The sequence below is a fragment of the Hyperolius riggenbachi genome, chromosome 6, assembly GCF_040937935.1.
Source record: "Hyperolius riggenbachi isolate aHypRig1 chromosome 6, aHypRig1.pri, whole genome shotgun sequence".
In the NCBI taxonomy this organism is placed as follows: domain Eukaryota; kingdom Metazoa; phylum Chordata; class Amphibia; order Anura; family Hyperoliidae; genus Hyperolius; species Hyperolius riggenbachi.
Genome location: NC_090651.1, coordinates 36,433,540 through 36,460,199, shown reverse-complemented (window position 1 = coordinate 36,460,199; position 26,660 = coordinate 36,433,540). Strand labels below are relative to the sequence as shown.

The 26,660-nt window shown below is 42.4% G+C and overlaps 1 long non-coding RNA gene across 2 annotated transcripts in view; it reads right to left on the bottom strand.

Moving 5' to 3' along the window:
- Positions 1 to 26,660, bottom strand: part of LOC137522402 (uncharacterized) — a 250,600-nt gene that overhangs the window by 209,325 nt on the left and 14,615 nt on the right. For both annotated transcript variants that reach the window (XR_011022280.1, XR_011022279.1), the window contains exon 2: positions 13,352 to 13,499. This is a non-coding gene — a long non-coding RNA (uncharacterized lncRNA). The remainder of the gene's footprint in view (positions 1 to 13,351; positions 13,500 to 26,660) is intronic.

Below are 26,660 nucleotides of genomic sequence, written 5' to 3'. Positions count from 1 at the left end.
AACTTTGATGGGGCCCAAGGGGCGTAACTTCATGGGTCCCCCAATGAAACTTTGATGAGGCCACCGGTGTTCACACCCCTTTCCTTCCCTTTTTGTCCTTTACGGTCTTGGGGCCCACAAGGGTCATAAAACATGTGTGGCCATCATGATCTTCACACCCATAACAAGTGTAGCCACAAACATACCTGATCTGGAGTATAGTCCTCTGTATCAGGGGAAGAGATGGTTAGTAGTTGGGGCCCCCAGAGCTCTAGAACCACCCCCCACTCCCACGATCACAAGCGATGCTCTCCTCTAGTCACTACCCTGATGGGGCCCCCCAGTCTTCACACCCTTTCCCTTGCTAACCCCTTGTGAGCCTCACAGCCCAGGAGCCAATCTTGCAAGGGTCATAAAACAACAACTGTGAACATCATAATCTTCAAACTCATATAACAAGTTTATCTACAAAAACACCTGTTCTTAAAGAGAAACCGTAACCAAGAATTGAACTTCATCCTAACCAGTAGCTGACAGGTCCGTTTCTAGGGCCGTGCAGCCCGTGTGGCCGCCCTGAGTGCAGAGGGAGGGGGGCGCTGTAATGGAGGGGGGAACCGCAGCCGCGGGGTGGGCAGCCTGACCTCTCCATCCCTTCCTCTCCCCGGTCCGCCCTCCGTGTTCCCCCCTCAGATGTAGAGTGATTGCAGCAGGAAGCGCTGTATAAAACTCATCTCCCTGCGTTCCAATCGCCGCTCACTTGCCGCTGGACTCCTGCTCTGCATAGCCGGTATACACACACTGCTTCCTGTTTAGCAGGAAGCAGTGTGTGTATCAGCGGCAATGCAGTGGAGGAGACCGAGTGAGCGGCGATTGGAACACAGTGAGGTGAGTTGTATACATCGCTTCCTGCTGCAATCACTCTGCATGGAGGGCCGCCTGGGGGGAGGAAGGGAGGAAGAGGTCGGGCTGCCCTCCCCGCAGCTGACTCCCCCCTCCATTATGTGGGGGGAACCTTCCTGTGTATATGCAAAAAAGGGCGTCGGGAAAAAAGGGCGCCTGGTGTAAACGTTAATCAGAAATATCGTTTATAAAACAATTATATTTTAATATTTCAGTTAGAATAATGTTTTACAAATTCAAATCATTAAACAATGTCTATGAAATGTTGTAAATGTTGTATGGGTAAAACACTATTCTCTGTAATTATAGACGGAAAATTACAATAACGTTTGTATATTCACAATGATGATTATAATTATGATGATTTAAAACGGATTTTACATAAACAATGTTTCAGTACTGTTTGTTATTTTTATTTTTTTTTTATGATTTAACCAGATCACAATCCAAAAACATATCTTTACATTTTATACTACTATAAAGATTCTAAACAATATTTTGTAACAAATTTTATTATAAAATTGATAAACCTTTGATAAAATCTGTACTAAAATTAATTTAGTACAGATTAAAACTTAATTCATATATTTCAAAAAATCAGATCATAATTTTTTTTAAAAAAGTTTTGTAATAACTGTAGTAAAACATTAGTAAATATTACTAACATTTTACTACAACTAAACCTAACCCTATTCTCACACCGAACCCTCCCTCTATCTAGCCCTAACCCTTAGACCCCCTGGTGGTGCCTAACCCTTAGACCCCCCCTTGGTGGTGCCTAACCCTAAGACCCCCCCTGGTGGTGCCTAACCCTAAGATCCCCCTGGTGGTGCCTAACCCTAAGATCCCCCTGGTGGTGCCTAACCCTAAGATCCCCCTGGTGGTGCCTAACCCTAAGATCCATATGGTGGTGCCTAAACCTAAGACCCCCCTGGTGGTGCCTAACTCTAAATCACCCCTGGTGGCGCCTAACCCTAAATTTCCCCTAGTGGTGCCTAACCGTAAGACCCCCCTGGTGGTGCCTAACCCTAAGATCCCCCTGGTGGTGCCTAACCCTAAATCCCCCTTAGTGATCGCTTTATTGTGTGAATAATGTTTTACAACTAGAGACTAAAAAATATATTACAATGTACTTACTGATCGCTTGATGATATGGATAATAATGTTTTACAAACAGTAAGTGATAACATTTTAAATAACGTTTTAGTTAAATACGATAGATATGTTTAGTATGTTTGTAACCATTATTCGTCAGATTTAGCTATTGCTCGGATTATCACATGGATAATAGTGTTTTATAAGTATTAAGTGTGAAAAATGATATATTATGATTTTGTTGTTGCGCAGTTTATTTGGTGGGTAATAATGTTTTACAGAGTGTTAATAAAAAATAAAAAGTATATTACGATTTATTTGTTGATGGCTTTATATGTTGAAAATAAGGATTTATGAAAAGTGATTATTTAAATATTACATTACAATTTAACTCAAAACTATAAATAAGGATTATTTTCTGTGTAAACATTACTGGTCGCGAAGTTGGGAAAAATTAATTATCACGGATGCAGTTTGAAAACATAAATTATCACGGGCAGCCTTTTTTCCTGTTTGGTGCCTGTTAAACGATATTTAATATGGGAGTCAATGGCAGCGCCCTTTTTGTCCACCTGCCTCATGCGCACAAATTTGCTGCTTTCCACCTACCTACCTCACCTATGCTGGGGGACAGCTACCTAATTTACCCTATACTGGGGGGGCAGCTTCCTATCTAACCTATACTGGGGGGCACCTACCTATCTAACCTATACTGGGGGGCATTACCTAACTAACCTGTGCTGGGGCAACTATTCTGGCTACCTATATTAGAGGCACCTACCTATCTAACTTATACCGGGGGCAACTGCCTATCTAACCTATACTGGGAGCAACTATACTGGCTACCTATACTGGAGGCACCTACCTGGCTAACCTATACTGGGGCAACTATACTGGGGCACCTATGACTGGCTACCTATACTGGGGGGACCTATAGCTGGCTGCCTATACTGGGGTACCTATTCCTGGCTACCTATACTGAGTGCAAATAGACCTGACTTACCTATACTGCGGGCACCTATACCTGGCTCCGTGGTGGTGTGCAATGTTTACACCCTCGCCCTGGGTGCATTGTACCCTAGAAACTGCCCTGGTAGCTGATACCCCCTTTCCCATGATAAATCTATTCCTTTTCTCTAATAGATCATCGGGGGGGGGGGGGGGGGGAGGGGTCTGTATGGCTGATTTTATGGTGAAACTCCTCCCACAGTGTGATGTCAACGCCTCACAGCTCTGAAGTCCTGACATCACACTGTGGTAGCCTTGTTGCATTGTGGGAAATAACAGCTGTTTACAACTGCCAAAAAAAGCAAGCAGCAGCTACTTCCACTGACATCACCTGCCAGCAGTAAAAATAGTTACATAGTTATTTGGGTTGAAAAAAGACATACGTCCATCGAGTTCAACCAGAGAACAAAGTACAACACCAGCCTGCTCCCTCACATATCCCTGTTGATCCAGAGGAAGGCGAAAAACCCTTACAAGGCATGGTTCAATTAGACCCAAAAGGGAAAAAATCCTTCCTGACTCCAGATGGCAATCAGATAAAATCCCTGGATCAACATCATTAGGCATTACCTAGTAATTGTAGCCATGGATGTCTTCCAACGCAAGGAAAGCATCTAAGCCCCCTTTAAATACAGGTATAGAGTTTGCCATAACTACTTCCTGTGGCAATGCATTCCACATCTTATTCACTCTTACTGTAAAGAACCCTACTGTAAAGAACCCTCTCCTAAATAAATGGCTAATATGTTTTTTCCTCCATACGCAGATCATGTCCTCTAGTCCTTTGAGAAGGCCTAGGGACAAAAAGCTCATCCGCCAAGCTTTTATATTGCCCTCTGATGTATTTATACATGTTAATTAGATCCCCTCTAAGGCGTCTTTTCTCTAGACTAAATAAACCCAGTTTATCTAACCTTTCTTGGTAAGTGAGACCTTCCGTCCCACGTATCAATTTTGTTGCTCTACTCTGCACCTGCTCTAAAACTGCAATATCTTTCCTGTAATGTGGTGCCCAGAACTGAATTCCATATTCCAGGATGTGGCCTTACTAGAGAGTTAAACAGGGGCAATATTATGCTAGCATCTCGAGTTTTTATTTCCCTTTTAATGCATCCCAAAATTGTATTAGCTTTAGCTGCAGCGGCTTGGCATTGAATTCGATTATTTAACTTGTTGTCGATGAGTACTCCTAAGTCCTTCTCCAAGACTGATGTCCCCAATTGTATCCCATTTATTTTGTATGGTGCTAGACCATTGGTAAGACCAAAATGCATGACTTTACATTTTTCAACATTGAATTTCATCTGCCATTTATGTGCCCATATAGCCATCCTATCCAGATCCTGTTGCAATATGACACTATCTTCCTGAGAGTTGATGATTCTGCACAATTTTGTATCATCTGCAAAAATAGCAACATTGCTCACTACTGCATCTACTAGGTCATTAATAAATAAATTGAAGAGCACTGGACCCAGTACAGACCCCTGTGGGACCCCACTGCTAACAGTCACCCAGTTTGAGTATGATCCATTGACCACAACTCTTTGTTTTCTGTCCATTAGCCAGTTCCCTATCCATGCTGCACACAGACTCTTCCCTAGTCCTTGCATCCTCAACTTTTGCACCAGACTTCTGTGGGGAACAGTGTCGAAGGCCTTTGCAAAGTCCAAGTATATCACATCTACAGCATTCCCAATATCCATATTAGCATTCACTACCTCATAAAAGCTGAGCATGTTAGTCAAACAGGACCTGTCTTTAGTAAACCCATGTTAATGCTGAGAAATAAGATTATTTTCTACTATGAAGTCATGTACAGTACAGTATCTCTTAGTAACCCCTCAAATAGTTTGCATACAACTGATGTTAAGCGTACAGGTCTATCAGTTCCTGGATCTGATTTTTTGCCCTTCTTAAATAATGGGAAAACGTGGGCTGTACGCCAATCCACTGGGACTCTGCCAGTTGAAAGAGAGTCACAAAAGATAAGATAAAGGGGTTTATCTATAACTAAACTTAATTCCCTTAGGACCCGAGGATGCATGCCATCCGGGCCAGGTGCCTTGTCTTTTTTTAATTTATTTAGTCTTGACTTCACTTCTTCCTGCGTTAAATATTTAATATTACAATTAGAAGATTGAGACTCTTCTGCATCTGTAATTTGCAACAGTGATATTTCCCTTGTTAAGACAGAAGCAAAGAAAGCATTTAATAACTCTGCCTTACCTTGGTCATCCACCATTGAATTCCCACCCTCATCCTTTAGGAGTCCTATACAGTCAACCTTTCTTTTTTTAGAGTTGATGTACTTGTAAAACTTTTTGGGTTAGATTTGATATCCTTAGCGATTTGATTTTCAGCTTCAATCTTTGCCAGCCTAATTTATTTTTTACAACTTTTATTGCACTCCTTATAATTGCTTAATACAGCCTTGGTCCCCTCCTGTTTTAGGATCTTATAGGCATTATTTTTCCCCTTCATTTTATCTCTAACCTTTCTATTCATCCATAGAGGCCTTTTTCTATTCCTAGACATTTTGTTTCCATATGGGATATACATACTACAATATTGATTGAGAATAAGTTCAAAAGTTTGCCATTTCCTTTGAGGCTAAGTTTACAGTGGGACGTTAAAGTTGCACGTTAAAACAGCATTTAACGCAGAAAAACTCACTGCAATGAAAAATCAATACCCCGTTTACAGTGCACACGTTGCGTTGGTGTCTAACGCTGCACGCTAAGTAAAAGTACTGCATGCTGTGTGTTATACACGTTATTAGCTGCGTTGGACTGTTTGCACATGCTCAGTAATGACTTGGAAGCATACTTTTCATTGCCTGTATTGTTTACTGTATCTGCTGTATGCAACAGTAACGCTGCGTTGCGACTTTTTGGGCGTGTTGCGTTGTACGCTTGCGGTGCGACTTTAACGTCGCATCAAAATGCAACGTCCCACTGTGAATCTAGCCTCAGTGTCCTCACCTTGAAGTACATTATCCCAGTTCACCAAACTTAGTGCCTGCCTGAGTTGATTGAACTTTGCTTTTCTAAAATTCATAGTTTTAGTGGTCCCGCTGCCCCACGGCCTATTAGTCACCAGATCAAACGTTATCATGTTGTGATCACTATTTCCCAAATGTTCTTGAACCTGCACATTTGATACATTATCTGGTCTATTAGAAATGATCAAATCCAGTAACGCATTCCCCCTAGTTGGTTCCGTTACCATTTGAGTCAAGTAATTGTCCTGTAGTGCTGCCAGAAATCTGCTGCTTTTACCAGAATGGGTAGCCTCAATACCCCAGTCAATGTCTGGAAAGTTGAAGTCGCCCATAACTATGACCTCATTTTTACTTGCAGCTTTTTCAATCTGCTGTAGTAATCGCAGTTCTGCAGCTTCATTAATAAGAGGTGGTCTGTAGCATACCCCAATAAGCAAATGGCAACTTTTATTTCCACCATCTCATCGTTCAAGACAGCTGTTCTATCCTTCCTAAACACATTGGCCCATATGCAATTCACTTCTTCACTTGAGTTTTCTCCTTGGATATAATGTTTCTTCTTCAATTTATAATAACTTTTTATCACTTTGCAGTGGAAAAAGTACCAAAAAGTAGGTAAAAAGGTACTATCACAATTCTTTTGAGTATTTGTTTGCTTGCTGGTGGTTTAAAAGGCATTTTATTGACAAGTCTAAAAATATCACCGAGGAGAAAAATCGGATGAAAAAGTGAATTGCATATGGACCATTGTATCCCTCTAAATTAGCTATCCAGTCATGGCTTTCATCCATCCATGTCTTGTTTATTCCCACAATGTCATAGCCTTTGTCATTCAGAATGAACTCTAGTTCGTCCATTTTATTTGCAAGGCTCCGAGCATTGGTAACCATGCACTTTATATTTTTACCACCACATTTTCCAATTTTGGTTACCTGAAATGGGCTACTTGAAGTTTTACCAACCTCCTTACTCTTTACACTATCCCCACCCCCCTCTCCACCCCCCATAATGGAGATGGGTGTGTGGACAGTGTAAAGAGTTAAGAGGTTGGTAAAACTTCAAGTAGCCCATTTCAGGTAACCATGTCACCATGTGATAAATGTCAGAATGTGAATCAGGGAGAGGAAAGATTTTACAATGGGCAAACATTGACTAAATCATTTGTACATAATAATTGTAAAAATTAAACACTTTTTTATGACATTATTTTCACTGGAGTTCCTCTTTAAAGAGAACCAGAGATGAAGCACCTGCATGTATTTTACCTTATAAATCAGTGGGAACATGACAGTAAACACCTAATCTGCTCTTTGTTTCATTGTTCTCTGTTTAATCTGACTGTTAACACCTCTGATAAGAATAAATGACTGAGCTTGCTACTGAAGGATTATAGCTGAGTCTGTCTTCTCTGGTGTCTTTTCAAGGCCAAGTCTTCCCCCTTTGTGGCTCTGCTATAATGACACAGCTGATAACAGACACTTTTAGCAGTGAGGATGAAACAGAGAGCATGGTGTTTTCTCTAATGTTCTTACTGATATATATGGTAAAATACACAAGGGTGCTTCGTCTCTGGTTCCCTTTAAGGATGGACCCCTTTATCAGAGGAAGTGAAGTAGTAGTTGCCCCCCCCCCCCCTTACAGCTCTGAGCCCCCCTGTGGAGATGGGGGGCTGCTCCCTTCTAGTTACACCCCTACCCCTTGGTAGTTGGAACACAAGGTACAGTTTTCAAATAATACAGCTCATACCCCAAAATCTATATATACATAAAATCGGATGTATGTATGTATGTACAGTATGTATGTGTGTATGTGTGTGTGTGTGTGTGTGTGTGTGTGTGTATGTGCTGCGATTACTCGAAAACGGCTTGACCGATTTGAACGAAACTTAGTATACAGATCCCTTACTACCTGAGATGATATGTTCTGGGGGTCTCGCGTTCCCCCTGCACCTGTGGGCGGAGCTACAAACAGCAAATCAGATTTCAGTCAATGGAAAAAATGTAAAAGGCTGCCATTCTCACAGTAATTAAACCAGAGTCCCCACACATGGCGCAGTTGGTCACTTGGTGACTGAGGTTACAAATCCAGGAAAAGTGGGCGGAGCATAAAACAGCCAATCAAATTTCAGCCATTCATTTTACATGGGAAAATGTAAACTGCAGCCATTCTTAGACTGTTAACCGCAGGGTTCTCAAACTTGCCACAGTTGGTCACTGGGTGAATACGATTAAGATTCAAGAAAGTGGGTGGAGCTTACAACAGCCAATCAAAATTCACCTATTGATTTTCAAGGGGAATATTTAAACTGCTGCTATTCTTACACTTTTAATGGCAGAGGCTTCAAACTTGCTACAGTCAGTCATTGGGTGACTGTAGTCCAAATTCACTAAAGGGGCGGGGCCACAAACAGCCAATCAGATTTCCTTGGTGGATAAACTGCTTCCATTCACACATTTTTGATGCCAGGAACCTGAAAGCTCACAAACTTGGTCATTGAGTGACTGTGTGTCAAGGTTACAAAAAGTGGGTGGAGCCAAATACACATTTCCCTGGGAAAATATAAACTGCAGCCATTCTTACATCGTTAATGGCAGGGCTCTCAAACTTTGCACAGTTGGTCACTGGGTGAATGAGATTAAGATTTTGGAAGGTGGGTGGAGCCTACAACAGCCAATCAAAATTCACCTTTTGATTTTCAAAGGGAATATTTAAGCTGCTACCATTCTCTTATACTGTTAATAGCAGATGCCTCAAACCTGGTACAATTGGTCACTGGGTGACTGGGGTTCAAATTCAGAAAGGGGTGGAGCCTCAAACAGCCAGATTTGTTTATTTTTCAATAGGAATATACAAAGCATTGATACCAAGGACCACAAAGCTGATAAACTTGATAATTGAGTGACTGTATGTCAAGGTTAGAAAAAGTGGGCGGTGCCAACAACTACATTTTTAACATGGCAGGGTTCCCAAACTTTACACAATTGGCCACTGGGTAACTGGGATGAATATTCAGAAATGTGGGTGGAGCCTACAACAGCCAATCAAAATTCACCTATTGATTTTCAAGGGGAATATTCACATTGCTACCATTCTTACACTGTTAATGGCAGAGGCCTCAAACCTGATACAGATTGGGTGACTGGGGTCCAAATTCACTAAAGGGGTGGGGCCACATACAGCCAATCAGATTTCCTTGGTGGATAAACTGCTTCCATTCACACATTTTTGATGCCAGGAACCTGAAAGCTCACAAACGTGGTCATTGAGTGACTGTGTGTCAAGGTTACAAAAAGTGGGTGGAGCCAAAAACAACTTTTACTGGTAAAGTATAAACTGCAGCCATTCTTACATCGTTAATGGCAGGGTTCTCAAACTTTGCACAGTTGGTCATTGGGTGACTGAGATTTAGATTTTGGAAGGTGGGTGGAGTCTACAACAGCCAATAAAAATTCACCTTTTTATTTTCAAAGGGAATATTTCAGCTACCACCATTCTCTTATACTGTTCAAAGCAGATGCCTCAAACCTGGTACAGTTGGTTACTGGGTGACTAGGGCACAAATTCAGAAAGGGGGTGGAGCCACAAACAGCCAATAAGATTTGTTTATTTTTAAATGGGAATATACAAAGTATTGATACCAAGGACCCCAAAGCTGATAAACTTGACAATTGAGTGACTGTATGTCAAGGTTAGAAAAAGTGGGCGGTGCCAACAACTACATTTTTAACATGGCAGGGTTCCCAAACTTTACACAATTGGCCACTGGGTGACTGGGATGAATATTCAGAAATGTGGGTGAAGCCTACAACAGCCAATCAAAATTCACCTATTGATGTTCAAGGGGAATATTCACATTGCTACCATTCTTACACTGTTAATGGCAGAAGCCTCAAACCTGATATAGTCAGTCATTGGGTGACTGGGGTCCAAATTCACTAAAGGGGTGAGGCCACAAACAGCCAATCAGATTTGTTAGATTAATTTCAACCATTCTGTTATTGGCAGGGTTCTCAAACGTCAAACAGTTGGACACTGGGTGACTGGGACTAATATTCAGGAAAGTGGTTGGAACCTACAGCAGCCAATCAAAATTCACCTTTTGATTTTCAAGGGGAATATTGAAACTGCAGCCATTCTTACACTGTTAATGGCAGAGGCCTCAAACCTGCTACGGTCGGTCGTTAAGTGTCTGGGGTTCAAATTCAGTAAAGGGGCAGAGCCAAAAACAGCCGGATTTCTTTGCTGGATAAACTGCTTCCATTAGCACAATTTTGATGGCAGGAACCCAAAAGCTCACAAACTTGGTCATTGAGTAGTGACTGTGTGTCCAGGTTACAAAAAGTGGGTGGAGTTAAAAACAGATTTTTCTGGGGAATTGTAATCTGCAGTCCTTCTTCGCTGTTAATGGCAGGGTTCTCAAACTTAGCATAGCTGGTTACTGGGTGATTGGGATTAATATTCAGAAAAGTGGGTGGAGCCTAAAAATGCCAATCAAAAATCACGTGTTGCTTTTCAAGGAGAATATTACAATTGCTGCCATTCTTGCACTGTTAATGGCACAAGCCTCAAACCTGGTACAGTTGGTCATTGGGTCACTGGGGCTAAAATTCAGAAAAGGGGACAGAGCCACAAACAGTGAATCAGATTTGTTTCATTTCATGGGAAAATACAAATTATTGATGCCAAAGACCCCAAAGCTCACAAACTTGGTCATTGAGTAGTGACTTTGTGTCCAGGTTACAAAAAGTGGGCGGAACCAAAACCAAATTTCACTGGGAAAATATAAACTGCAGCCTTTCTTACACTGTTAATGGCAGGGTTCACAAACTTTGCCCAGATGGTCACTGAGTGACTGAGATTAATATTCAGGGAAGTGGGTGGAGCCTATAATAGCCAATCAAAATTCACCTGTTGATTTTCAAGTGGAATATTTAAATTGCTAGCATTTTTACACTGTTAATAGCTGAAGCCTCAAACCTGCTACAGTTGGTCATTGGGTGACTGGGGTTCAAATGCTGGAGAGGGGGTGAAGCCACAAACAGCCAATCTGATTTGTTTAATTTCTATGGGAATATACAAATTATTGATGCCAAGGACCCCAAAGCTTACAAACTTGTTCATTGAGTGTTTGTGCATTAGGGTTAGAAAATAGGCGGAGCCAACACCAGTCAAATACATACACGGGCAATGCCGGGTCATCAGTGGGTGGAAACAAATACAACTTTCACTGGGAAAATGTAAACTGCAGCCATTCTTAGACTGTTAATGGCAGGGTTTTTAAACTTTGCACAGTTGGTCACTGGTGACTGGGATTAATATTCAGAAAAGTGGGTGGAGCCTACACAAGTGGATCAAACTTCACCTATTGCTTTTCAAGGGAGAATATTTAATTGCTGCCCTTCTTGCACTGTTCATGGCACAGGTCTCAAACCTGGTACAGTTGGTAATTGGGTGACTGGGGTTCAAATTCAGAAAAGGGGTTCGAGCTACAAACAGCCAATCAGATTTTGTTCATTTCAATGCAAATTATTGATGCCAAAGACCGCAAAGCTCACAAACTTGGTCAGTGAGTAATTGTGTGTTAGGGTTAGAAAAAGTGGGCGGAGCCAACACCAGCCAAATACATACCCGGGCAACGCCGGGCAATCAGCTAGTCTAAAATAAAACAACCTACAGAGACTTAAAGAGACACTGAAGCAAAAAGAACATTATGATATAATGAAATGGTTGTGTAGTACGGATATTTACTAAAACATTAGTAGCAAAGAAAATATTCTCATATTTTTATTTTCAGTTATATAGTGTTTTTTTTTATAACATTGCATCATTCTCTAATATGTGCAGTTTACACACTGCTCAGCACTCTAAAAAAATGTTACAGAGCAGGCCAGTGAACTTTTCTCTGCAGAAAAAAAAACAATACAGTGCCAGACACTTGAGATAACAAGCTTCAGAAGAAAGAGCTCTCTGCAGCTTTGAAAGCTGTGGAGCTCAATGGTTCTTTTGCATAGATAACAATTCGAGTTTCTTAACTCTTCGTGTACTGGAAACAATATTAGACTTATGTCTCTGCTCCTAATGTTTTATTTCTTAGCTGTACTACACATACAAATCATGATATCATTTTTTTTTTTTGCGTCCGTGTCTCTTTAAAACCTGTAGGCCAGATTCACACTGAAAACCAGCGTTAGCGGTGTGATTTGATCGTATGATCACATCTCACAGTAGGGTTAAAAAGATCTTTAAAGATCTCTGCAGCAATGCACAGTAATCTCTAATCTGGCAGCAAGCCAAGCCAGAAGTGAGGTTATCTAGCTCTCACTTCCTGTGGCAGGAATAGGACGTGCACAGAAGTGTATTGACAAAATACGCTACCGCGCATGCGCGATGTGAACGCAAACGCTTAAAGAGACTCTGAATCTAGTTCGCTTCAGTAGTCTCAGTCAGTGCTGCTTGGATACCCCTTTTCAAAATCCGAATTGAATTTGGATCCGGGTACCCAGATATCCGGATCCAAATCGGATATTCGAATCCGAATTTTTTGGTATCCGAGTAGAATCGGATATCCGAACCCAATATCCTGGATATCTGGTCGGATTCGGATATCCGGATAGAAAACCGGAAGTGGCCTGTAAATGGCTTCCAAAACTCTCTCTCTCTCTCTCTCTCTCTCTCTCTCTCGGACTGAATGCCTCCGAAAGGGATTTTTGCCATTGAAGGCCTCTACTCGGATATCCTAACTAAATATCCGCCCGGATTTCGGATTTCACATGGAAATCCGAGTTTGCTCGGATAGTGCTATTCGGATTTACAAAGATATCCCATTCAAAGTTCGGATAGTGGAAAAAATTCGGATTATCTGGGTAGTTTGGATACCCGAATTTTGGATGAGTAGTACTAATCTCAGTAGATGTAAACTGCCGCATCCCCAAGCCAAAATGAGGGGTTTATAACCCCCAAATCCCGGGGCAAACATCCACAACTTTTTCGATCGTGGATTTTGCTGCCCGGGGAGGCAGAGCTTTGAGCTGTAGTTCTGCCTCTACCGACGTCAATCGCCGTGTGGATCTCTGCCTCTTCCCACACCTCTCTGTGAAGGAAGACTGAGATGGCCGGGAAGATTCGTAGATCCGTCGCGATTGACATCAGTAGCCTCTACAGCAGAAAGCTCTGCCTCTTTTAGGAAGCGCTGCCCGGATTTCACCCCGGGGATTTGAGGGGTCCAAAGCCCTCGTTTTGGCTCGGGGATGCGGCGGTTTACATCTAATGAGAGTACTGAAGCGAACTACCAGGTACAAATAGCACGTTTTGTTCGCTTCAGTCTCTCTTTAACAGTTTAAAATATCTGTGGTGCCATAGACTTACATGACTTCTGGTTGGCGCACGTCGCCACGGGTCATTGCTGATAATAACGTTCTGCTGTTGTTGCGGTAAATTCGATACTTCCGGCGCGTCGCATCACACCACAGTAGGTATGCAAGGTCCAATAGGTTTTCATTGCTTCAGCGTTACTCTGTGGTAAAAAAAGGGTAAAGCACAATAATGAAATCATCCCAGTGTGAAAGATTCCTCAGGGCCCTTTGGTACTGGGGCAATGTGGTGAGGTAATTTTACCACATTCCACCGCATGGCATTGAAAGTCTATGGGGACATTCATACTGCCGCGGTACGATGCGATGTGACAGACGTGACTTTATGCCACATTCCTAACACACGAACAGATCTATGTTACTGTGCGGTTCTGCATCAACGTTCGGCGGACCGGAAGTCTTGTACGTCTATGGCGAGGCATGCCAGTGTGAAAACCCACCGTAGGTTTTACACGTCGCGCATGCGCGAAAGCATATTTTGTGCAATACGCTTCGGCATACGTGATTGAATCAGCCACAGGAAGTGAACGTCACCAAATTACCATGTACTAATGCAGTAATCCTCAAAGGCCTGTTTTGTGCAGTGCGCGCCCCGGGCCGCAGCGCTAACGCCAATCCTCAGTCTGAAGATGGCCTCAGGGTTGTGCCAGAATGGCACAACAGAGAAAATTAAAGGATACCCGAAGTGACATGTGACATGATGAGATAGACATGTGTTTGTACAGTGCCTAGCACACAAATAACTATGCTGTGTTCTTTTTTTCTTTCTCTGCCTGAAAGAGTTAAATATCAGGTATGTAAGTGGCTGACTCAGTCCTGAGTCAGACAGGAAGTGACTACAGTGTGACCCTCACTGATAAGAAATTCCCCTTTTTTACCTCTTTCTTGCTCTCAGAAGCTATTTTCTGCTAGGAAAGTGTTTTATAGTTGGAATTTCTTATCAGTGAGGGTCACACTGTAGTCACTTCCTGTCTGAGTCAGGACTGAGTCAGCCACTTGCATACCTGATATTTAACTCTTTCAGGCAGAGAAATAAAAAAAGGAACACAGTATAGTTATTTGTGTGCTAGGCACTGTACATACCCATGTCTATCTCATAATGTCACATATCAGTTCGGGTATCCTTTAAGGATAGTTCCAGAAACAAAGATTTCCTAGAGAAAAATCTCACAACCCAGAATTGTCCCGAGAATCGGGAAGCTGGTGACTTGGCTCTGGTGCCCATATCTCTCTCCAGTCTGGCCGGGATAATAGAATGAATAACAGGGCGTGTAGCCACTGCTCCCAGAGCCTCGGCCCACTGCTGACATTCTGGATGGAGTACAGAGCTTCCTGTCAAGAAGTTGAGGGGAAGGTTACTGTAATTAACACAGGAAATGATGGATGATGGCAATTTAGTGATACAGGACAGCTTCTGACTTTGCCACATCTGGTGTAAAATTTCAAGGAAATATGACAAAAAAATGTTTTCCGAAAAGATGAAAAATCCTGAACTCCTTTCAAAACAAAAAAATGGAATATCCATGCCAGTTTTTTTGTAACCTTCTTTAAAATGTTTACAAATTGAAATCAATTATTATTTGTTTAAGTGTGTTATTTAGTATTTTTGCATATTTTATTTTTTAAAATACATCATTAATAATGAATACAGGGTTCAGCCATCTTAATCTTGTTGCAAAATCTTACAGATTTTTTTTTAGAGTTCTTTCACACTGTACCTGGTACAGTATTTTGCAATGGACAATATAATCGTATCACAACGGAATTCCAATAACCACTTCGCATCCAGACCTTGTTTTCCACTTATGTACCAGAGCAGTTTTGACAGTTTAAAAACAAGGAACACCAAGAGCCCCAATAGTGTAATATGTACTGGTAAATGGTTACTAGATAGAGTAAATATTAATACTCACAAACCAGGGTTACCATTAGGCAACCACTGTAAAGGCAGGTGGGGAGATTTTCCTGACCCCACTCAGGAATAAGAAGTCGCTCTCTGTAGATGAGAAAAAGGGGGTTTAACCCTCCACCCAGGGTGGACTCAATATTATGCAGGAGAACAGAGGCGCCAAAAGGATAAAAGGAAGCTAAATGAGCTTAAAAACCAAATTCTTGGTAAATAGAGGAGGTAGTGGTGGACTTACCTCCTCCAAGTAGACACACAACGACTGTAGTAAACACAGTCAATATATTTTATTTATGAACTCCAAATATGCAACGCGTTTCGCAGGTTTGATCCTGCTTCATCAGGCAATAACAACGGAGCAATAGCATATGTGGTCAGTAGAAGAGCCAGGCACCTCTACTGCCTGGCTCTTCTACTGACCACATATGCTATTGCTCCGTTGTTATTGCCTGATGAAGCGGGATCAAACCTGCGAAACGCGTTGCATATTTGGAGTTCATAAATAAAATATATTGACTGTGTTTACTACAGTCGTTGTGTGTCTACTTGGAGGAGGTAAGTCCACCACTACCTCCTCTATTTACCAAGAATATGGTTTTTAAGCTCATTTAGCTTCCTTTTATCCTTTTGCCGCCTCTGTTCTCCTGCATAGTTTTGACAGTTTAGCTATGTCCTTATTTAATCAGAAATAACTTTATCCCTACTTATATGACACAACAATGAAATATATATATTTTTTTTTTAAGACAATCTAGGCTTTCATTGTTTGTCATTTTTTCCCTCAACCAATTTTGTTTTCTATGATTTTTAATGGGAAAACAAAGAAAAAAATAGAAAAAACATATCTTAGTTTTACCAGTTTAAAAATAAAAAGTGCTACTGTAGATAAAAAACACAAATTTTGTTTGGCTATTCTTACTGCTTATCACAAAACTTAGATTATGTTCCGGTCACAATTTATGGTAAAGATATTTGATTCTGAAATAATGCTACAGAGCGTATTTTTCACTATGAACTGACAAAATAAAAGTATTTTTTAATGGTAAAAATCAATCTCATTAGCTCAGGAAACATATATTCCCGTTCACCAATTAGTGCTGCATCAGATAGTGCCAGAAATGTGCACAGGAGCAAGCCCAATCCTGCACAACAATGCTTCTGCTACAAAACGTATATCTACTGACTCGTGGCTTAGATGAAGTCACAGAGGACGTAGATATACTACAGTGGTGGATAGAGTGGTTAAATTACAATGGCAAATTTACATCTGTGCGTTAGAGGTGCGGTGTGGGTGATTCCATCGGAATAACCCATAAAACTCTTCCACAGGACAGAAAGAAAACACAGAGAAATGCAAATTGTATGTATCTAGTGAGTTTAGCCTGTCTAATTCCTCCTCATCTGTGTCTAATCACAAGTTGTATTTTGATCTCTACCCTGTGTCAGCTGACTGCCACTGCAGAGCAGTTAATTGGTAAACACAGGATGTTAAAGAGACTCTGTAACAAAATTTTAAGCCTTATTTCTTCTATCCTATAAGTTCCTATTACTGTTCTAATGTGGTCTGTCTTACTGCAGCATTTTCTAGTTGCACTGTCTTTGTAATAAATCTTATCTTCTTTCCTTTGTCGGCTCTGTCGGGCTAAGGCTGGAAAGTGTGTAATGTGCAGCACTGCTTGTCATTGGCAGAAGCTTTATACACCCTCTCCAAGCTCTGCATGAGTCACACAGTAAGCTAGTTCTCAGCCTATGATACTCTGATTAGAAGCCATGTCATTTGTTTGTAAACACTGCCTAAAACTGTTAATTACAAGCCAGGATTGCAGCAGGGAGTGGCAGAAACAGAAGGGCCCAGGAGAACATAATGAAGAGAATGGTATGTTTTTTATTGTAAGAATTTTAGAGTACAGATTCTCTTTAACAATATGACTGCTTCCATGAAAGCAGGAAGTAGACACACTGCAGATTGATTGCAGGATTTCTATCAGCTGTGACAAGAAATGTTTTTCTGTAACGGTTAATATGCTGTTGTGTATCTTTTAGAGCAGAGAGGATGTTCTGAGTTTAGGTCCACTTTAAAGTGATCTAAGCAGCTCCTGGCTTCAAATAGCTGAAAGGGCTGCCATGTTTCAGGAGTTCAAAAACTCCTGCTGGTTTTACAATGTCTTATCCAGGCTAGGTGTGAAATTCTTCAAGTGTGTCTTATGTTTTCTGTTTGAAGTACAATGGGGAAGGTACAGGGTTTGTTTGTGGGTAATGAAGTCTTATCAGCCTTCCATCATCTGTTGATCTCAGTCCACAGGTCCTTTCATGGACGCAAGAAGTGTGTATTTTAACCCTTAAATGTAAAAAGATGAGGTAAAACAAAAGCTTTTTTTAATAATAAACCACATTTTTTAGAATGCATTTTTAATTTGCTATAGAGCTGCCCTGGGTGTTAAAAATGATGCTCGGTTCACTTTAAGGAACTTTAAAGAGCAAGATGTTATATTATATTATAACGTCCTGTAGTTGCACACATTAGAATGACTACATGACTCACATGCGCAGCGTGTTTTACAGGTGTCCACGTCATTCGGAATTGGCTTCGTAGGTCGCCGTTAATAGTCAACCTTGCGGCTGCGAGAGCCCTAATTAGAAATAATAAGGGCACATCGAACATGGGAATGAAAAACCCGCTTTTTTCCCATTTGTTTTCAAACAAGCATCCGGCGAGGCCTCCTGTAATATACCTTAGCTGTCGATGCAAAGTGGCCTGAACACTGTAATGTACAGTACATTAGCGTGATGGAACGCTCGACAAGCACAGCCCTATTAACAATGACCTTTGCCTCCGCCGCGCACAGCCTTTTGCCCATTATATAATTCATTTTATTAGAGGTGTGCTAATAATAGGGTGTTATTAGACCCACCGTATTAATTGCCCTCTCAAGGGCCCGCTCTTGTCTGTGGCTATAACATTACTTAGGGAAATTATGAGTTTATTGAGCGCCGGGCGCAGCGCTTGGTAAAAGGAATTGCTTGCAATTTTCACGTTGAACGCTTCCCAATAAAACCTTAAAGGGCCGCTCTATACTACATGTTGTTAAAAATCTACTAATAACATGGCTGTGCAGAAAAAGAAAAAAGGAATTACTAGGCATCAACTTAAAGAGGAACTCCAGTGAAAATAATGTAATAAAAAAGTGCTTCATTTTTGCAATAATTATGTATAAATGATTTAGTCAGTGTTTGTCCATTGTAAAAGCTTTCCTCTCCCTAATTTCCATTCTGACATTTATCATATGGTGACATTTTTGCTGCTGGCAGGTGATGTCAGTGGAAGGAGATGATGCTTGGTTTTTTGGCAGTTGGAAACAGTTGTTATTTCCCACAATGCAACAAGAGTCTCACAGTGTGATGTCAGAACCATGGTCCTGACATCACACTGGAGGGGGGGGGAGGGGTTTCAACACAATATCAGCCATACAGAGCCCCCTGATGATCCGTTTGTGAAAAGGAGAAGATTTCTCATGGAGGAAAAAGGTATCAACTACTGATTGGGATGAAGTTCAATTCTTGGTTACAGTTTCTCTTTGAAGTGACACTAAAGCGAAAATTATGATATAATGAATTGGAGGGGGTCATTAGGCTACCTAAACTGAAGGGGTAGATAGGGGTAGGGTTACAGTATCTGGTTACTTCTACTGGATGTGGGGGCAGGGGTGATCTGGCTGCCTATACTAGAGGTAAGGGTAAATGGGCTACCTATACTGGAGGGAGGGTTATCTGGCTACCTATTCTGGAGGGGGGGGGAGTGGTCATCTGGCTACCTATTCTGGAGGGGGGGGAGTGGTCATCTGGCTACTTATACTGAAGAGGGACGGCTGCTGACAGTGGCCTTGGGCGGTAAAGAGTACAAATGCGGCCCTGATTATCTCACAAGCTTGTTTTCACTTCAGATTCCCTGTAAAGGAGATTCTAATATGGGGGCTGAGTTCTAAATCCCATCTACAGCCATGTGTAGGTACTCAGAGATCTGTACAAGGGATGAAGCCCGCTAGAAAAACGCAAATCGCCATAGAAATCCCTTAAAGAGGACCTGTAGTGAAAATAACATAATTCATAAAATTGCTTATTTTTTACAATATTTACTTATAGATTATTTAGTTAGCGTTTGCCCATTGTAAAATCTTTCCTCTCTCTGATTAAAGATGTCACCACCAGTGATGAATCTCAGAATGTAAATCAGGTAGAAGAAAGATTTTACAATGGGTAAACACAGACTAAATAATTAATACATGAATATTGTAAACAATAAGTAATTGTATTGATTATGTTATTTTCACTACAGGTCCTTTTTAACCACTTTATCCACCACTGCAGTATATCTACGTCCTCTGTGACTTCATCTAAGCCACGAGTCAGTAGATATACGTCTTGTAGCAGAAGCAGTGCTGTGCAGGATTGGGCTTGCTCCGGTGCACATTTCTGGCACTATCTGATGCAGCACTAATTGGTGAATGGGAATATATGTTTCCTGAGCTAATCAGATTGATTTTTACCATCAAAAATACTTTTATTTTCTCAGTTCATAGTGAAATATACACTCTGTAGCATTATTTCATAATCAAATATCTTCACCATAAATTGGGATAGGAACATAATCTAAGTTTTGTGATAAGCGGTAAGACTAGCCAAACAAAATTTATGTTTTTTATCTACAGTAGCACTTTTTATATTTAAATTGGAATTGGTAAAACTGAGAAATAATGTGTTTTTTCTATTTTTTTCCTTGTTTTCCCATTAAAATTCATAGAAAACAAAATTGTTTGAGGGAAAAAATGGCATACAATGAAAGCCTAGTTTGTCTTAAAAAAATATATACTTCATTTCTGTGTCATAAGTAGGGATAAAGTTATTTCTGATTAAAGAGAGACTGAAGTGAATTTAAATACTTGTTTTTACCTTTTATTTATGTTACGCATTATGGCCAGTTCTAAAACGCTGCATCCCCGCGGCAGAATGAGGGTTTTATACCACCAAAATCCCGGGGGCTAAAATCGGGGAGCGCTTCCTGGTAGCGGCAGAGCTTAGCGCTGTAGCTCTGCCTCTACTCGCGTCAATCCCCACTGGTCACCGCCTCTCCCCGCCCCTCTCAGTCTTCTTTCACTGAGAGGGGCGGGGGAGAGGCGGCGATCAGTGGGGATTGACTGTATTGGAGGCAGAGCTTCAGTGCTAAGCTCTGCCTTCCCGGGCAGCAAAATCCACGACTTTAAAAGCCGTGGATTTTTGCCCTTGGATTTGGGGGGTATAAAACCCTTGTTCTGCCGCTGGGATCCAGCGTTTTAGCACTGACCATAATGCTTAGCATAAATAAAAGGTAAAAACGAGTATTTAAATTCGCTTGAGAGTCTCTAACCACTTAATGACCAGCCACCAATCGGCGGCGGCTGGTCTTTCGTTTGTTTCCATGGAAACGGCCGCTCGTTCCATGTCAGTTCACGGAGGGAGTCTCCGTGAACAGCCTGCGAGCCTCCGATCGTGGCTTGCAGGCTAAATGTAAACACATAGTTACATAGTTACATAGTTACATAGTTACATAGTTTTTGGGGTTGAAAAAAGACATACGTCCATCGAGTTCAACCAGAGAACAAATGACAGAGGCGCTATTCGTGGCCTTGAGACTATACTGTGTACTCCTATCTGTTTATTGCCTGAGGAAGCGGGAACATACCCGTGAAACGCGTTGCACTGTTTGTTTTGGAGTATATTAATAAACCTGTTGTCATAAAACTGACGGTATCTTGTCTGCTTCGGGAAGGCGAGTCCACCACCACCTTCTGAGGGATTTTAAGCCTTTTTAGAACCTTTTATCCTGCTGGCGCCTCTGTTCACTCTTACATTATCAATATCCACCCCTGGTGGAGGGGTGTTGCCCCTTATTTCCTTATCTACAGAGAGCGACTTTTAATCCTGAGTGAGGACAGGTCTAATCTCCTCGCCTGCCTATACAGTGGTTACCTAGGAGGTAACCCACGTTTGTGAGTATATACATTATATACTTTTCATTTTCAACCCTTTGTTTTGCATACTACACTATATTGGGCTCTCGGTATTTCTTTTGTCTTAACCAGAGAACAAAGTACAACTTCAGCCTGCTCCCTCACATATCCCTGTTGATCCAGAGGAAGGTGAAAAACCCTTACAAGGCATGGTCCAATTAGCCCCAAAAGGGAAAAAAATCCTCCCCGACTCCAGATGGCAATCAGATAAAATCCCTGGATCAACACCACTGGGCATCACCTAGTAATTATAGCCATGGATGTCTTTCATAGTTACATAGTTACATCGTTACATAGTTATTTTGGTTGAAAAAAGACATACGTCCATCGAGTTCAACCAGTACAAAGTACAACTCCAGCCTGCTCCCTCACATATCCCTGTTGATCCAGAGGAAGGTGAAAAAAACCTTACAAGGCATGGTCCAATTAGCCCCAAAAGGGAAAAAATCCTTCCCGACTCCAGATGGCAATCAGATAAAATCCCTGGATCAACATCATTAGGCATTACCTAGTAATTGTAGCCATGGATATCTTTCAACGCAAGGAAAGCATCTAAGCCCCCATTAAATGCAGGTATAGAGTTTGCCATAACGACTTCCTGTGGCAATGCATTCCACATCTTAATCACTCTTACTGTAAAGAACCCTTTCCTAAATAAATGGCTAAAACGTTTTTTTCTCCATGCGCAGATCATGTCCTCTAGTCCTTTGAGAAGACCTAGGGACAAAAAGCTCATCTGACAAGCTTTTGTATTACCCTCTGACTAAATAAACCCAGTTTATCTAACCTTCTTGGTAAGTGGGACCTTCCATCCCACATATCAATTTTGTTGCTCATCTCTGCACCTGCTCTAAAACTGCAATATCCCTGAAGAAATCCCTGGTGTTTACAGTGTACGGCACTGCTGTCACAGCAGCGCCGTAAAGGAGATCGGCGATCCCAGGCCTCTCATTGGCTAGGGATCGCTGGTATCTGATAGGCTGAAGCCTATCAGAGGCAGTACAGGACGGATCGCCGTCCTGTGCCGCTCATAGAGCGAAGGGGAGGGAGGGAAGGAGAGGGAGGGAGGAATAGCGCTGCGGAGGGGGGCTTTGAGGAGCCCCCCTGCTAGGCACACATGAGCGGCGGTGATTAGACCCCCCCCAGCAGGACATTCCCCTAGTGGGAAAAAAAGGGGGGAAGTCTGATCGTCTTGCCTGCCTGCTGATCTGTGCTGGGGGCTGAAGAGCCCACCTAGCACAGATCTTGAAAAAGTCAGCCGGTCCTTAAAGGGAACCTTAACCAGCGGGGAAAAATAAATTCACTTACCTGGGGGCTTTCCCAAGCCTCCTGCAGCCGTCCTGTGCCCGCGCCGGTCCTTCGGTGCCCTCCGGTGCCCTCCGGTATCCCTCCGCCGCTAAGTTTCGTTTTTGGCCGACCGCCAGAAGAGGACGCTTTGCCGGAGGACGACTGGCGGTCGGCCGAAAACGAAACTTAGCGGCGGAGGGAGACCGGAGGGCACCGAAGGACCGGCGCGGGCACAGGACGGCTGCAGGAGGCTTGGGAAAGCCCCCAGGTAAGTGAATTTATTTTTCCCCACCGGTTAAGGTTCCCTTTAAGTGGTTATAGACAGGGACAGTTACTGTCGGAAGAAGAATGGGCTGCAAAACGAGAGACGGTTTTGAGCCGGGACTTTTCCTACCGCAATGACATGAGCTGAATGAATGCCTAGGAAATACTGCCTTAACCACTTCCGGATTCTCGGAGCGTATATACACGCCCCTGAATCCAGAAGTGTATACCATGGAAACGGCCGCTCGTATGAGCGGCGGTTCCATGTCAGTTCACGTAGGGTGTCTCCGTGAACACCCTGCGAGCCGATCGGCGGCTCGCAGGGTAAATGTAAACACACGGGGAAGATCTTCCCCGGTGTTTACATGTATACGGCGCTGCTGCGCAGCAGCGCCGTAGAGGAGATCGGCGATCCCCGGCCTCTGATTGGCCGGGGATCACCGGCATCTGATAGGCTAAAGCCTATCCCATCAGGCGCAGGACGGATTTCCGTCCTGCGCCGCTCACAGTGGGAGGGAGAGGGAGGGAAGGGGAAGGAGGCCAGGAAGCGCTGCGGAGGGGGGCTTTGAAGAGCCCCCCCCCCGCAAGCGCAAGCAGCCGGCGGCGATCACACCCCCCTAGCAGGACATCCCCCTAGTGGGGAAAAAAGGGGGGAAGTCTGATCGCCCTGGCTGCTAGCTGATCTGTGCTGTGGGCTGGAGAGCCCACGCTGCACAGATCAGCATAAAATTTCATGGTGTGGAAGTGGTTAATCTACCTTATCCTTTTTTGCAGCCTTCTCTTCCGCTACAGAAAATTCATCTTTTGTTTTATTTCCCCCACCCTACAGGCACAGTACAGCCCTGCGATCAGAGGCACTTAACCCCTTCCAGCCGTAACCCAGCCGAGAGCCTCTCCTCATTCGTGAAACGTTTCACAGTGTTCCCTGATGCGGCGCAATCTCCTATCATCCCCCTCGCCTAGGTGTCTCCGGAGCCGGCAGTAACGTATACACAATGCAGAGCCTGATCTAAGACCGCTCGCTGCCGTACAGCGCAGTCGTATGAATATTTCACAGGAAATGTAAATATGTTCTGCACGTGACATATCATATGAAATATTTGTCTTGTGATGAATATTAAACAGGCCTCCGCTCACGTCTCTTCTGGAGGTATATGTTCCCGACCTCCAATCCATACCACTGCTTTATTTAATGGTGTTCTTTGTGTTTTTTCCCCGCTCCTCATAAGTAAATTATACTGTGTGATGCGGGGTAGGGCCGCCGCAACATCGCAAAATAAGGAACGGCTGGCTTCAGATCTGCGGCAAGTACAATAAACCATCAGAGGCCTTTGTGTTTATATATCCGATGACCACTAATACGTCATGCAGGAACGGTAATTGGCTGGGATGAGAAGAAAAATCTGCTTTGTTCCTGTTACTCCCACAAGCCGATCTCTCGCAGAGTTATACAGCTCCATGCCGTGCACTGATGAACACCACAGAGCATGAAACCACTTGCTGCAAGAATAAATGACTGTAAAATGAAAGTGTGGTTTGCCTTCTTAAAGCAGACGGTATCTATCTATCTATATATATAATAGGCTAAGTGCCTCAACCTTCAAGCAAGAAGAAGAAGTAGCGCCCTGCCCCCAGGGCCGGTCCAAGCAAGAAGAAGGGGCTGGTCCAAGCAAGAAGACCACTAAAGACCACAAGACGGGACCACTAAAACTATGAACTTTAGAAAAGCAAAGTTCACTCAAATTAGGCAGGCACTAAGTTTGGTGAACTGGGATAATGTACTACAAGGGGAAGACACTGAAGGGAAATGGCAAGCTTTTAAACTTATACTCAATCAATACTGTAGTATGTATATCCCATATGGAAACAAAATGTCTAGGAATAAAAAAAGGCCTCTATGGATGAATAGAAAGGTTAAAGATAAAATGAAGAGGAAAAAGAATGCCTATAAGGTCTTAAAACAGGAGGGGACCGAGGCTGCACTAAGCAATTATAAGGAGTGCAATAAAAATTGTAAAAAAGAAATTAGGCAGGCAAAGATTGAAGCTGAAAAACAAATCGCTAAGGATATCAAATCTAACCCAAAAAAGTTTTACAAGTACATTAACTCTAAAAAAAGAAAGGTTGACTGTATATGACTCCTAAAGGATGAGGATGGGAACTCAATGGTGGATGACCAAGGTAAGGCAGAGTTATTAAATGCTTTCTTTGCTTCTGTCTTCACAAAAGAAACAGCACTGTTGCAAACTACAGAGGCGGAAGAGTCTCAATCTTCTAACTGTAATATTAAATACTTAACGCAGGAAGAAGTGAAGGCAAGACTAAATAAATTAAAAATAGACAAGGCACCTGGCCCGGATGGCATGCATCCTCGGGTCCTAAGGGAATTAAGTTCAGTTATAGATAAACCCCTTTATCTTATCTTTTGTGACTCTCTTGCAACTGGCAGAGTCCCAGTGGATTGGCGTACAGCCCACGTTTTCCCATTATTTAAGAAGGGCAAAAAATCTGATCCAGGAAATTATAGACCTGTAAGTTTAACATCAGTTGTATGCAAACTATTTGAGGGGTTACTAAGAGATACTATACATGACTTCATAGTAGAAAATAATCTTATTTCTCAGCATCAACATGGGTTTACTAAAGACAGGTCCTGTTTGACTAACATGCTCAGCTTTTATGAGGTAGTGAATGCTAATATGGATATTGGGAATGCTGTAGATGTGATATACTTGGACTTTGCAAAGGCCTTCGACACTGTTCCCCACAAAAGTCTGGTGCAAAAGTTGAGGATGCAAGGACTGGGGAAGAGTCTGTGTTCATGGATAGGGAACTGGCTAATGGACAGAAAACAAAGAGTTGTGGTCAATGGATCATACTCAAAATGGGAGACTGTTAGCAGTGGGGTCCCACAGGGGTCTGTTCTGGGTCCAGTGCTCTTCAATTTATTTATTAATGACCTAGTAGATGCAGTAGTGAGCAATGTTGCTATTTTTGCAGATGATACAAAATTGTGCAGAATCATTAACTCTCAGGAAGATAGTGTCATATTGCAACAGGATCTGGATAGGATGGCTATATGGGCACATACATGGCAAATGAAATTCAATGTTGACAAATGTAAGGTCATGCATTTTGGACGTACTAATGGTCTAGCACCATACAAAATAAATGGGATACAGTTGGGGACATCAAACTTGGAGAAGGACTTAGGAGTACTCATTGACAACAAGTTAAATAATCGTACTCAATGCCAAGCAGCTGCAGCTAAAGCTAACAAAATTTTGGGATGCATTAAAAGGGAAATAAAAACTCGAGATGCTAGCATAATATTGCCCCTGTTTAACTCTCTAGTAAGGCCACATCTGGAATATGGAATTCAGTTCTGGGCACCACATTACAAAAAAGATATTGCAGTTTTAGAGCAGGTGCAGAGACGAGCAACAAAATTGATGCGTGGGATGGAAGGTCTCACTTATCGAGAAAGGTTAGATAAACTGGGTTTATTTAGTCTAGAGAAAAGACGCCTTAGAGGGGATCTAATTAACATGTATAAATACATCAGAGGGCAATATAATACCTTGGCGGATGAGCTTTTTGTCCCTAGGCCTTCTCAAAGGACTAGAGGACATGATCTGCGCATGGAGGAAAAAAGTTTTAGCCATTTATTTAGGAAAGGGTTCTTTACAGTAAGAGTGATTAAGATGTGGAATGCATTGCCACAGGAAGTCGTTATGGCAAACTCTATACCTGCATTTAAAGGGGGCTTAGATGCTTTCCTTGCGTTGAAAGACATCCATGGC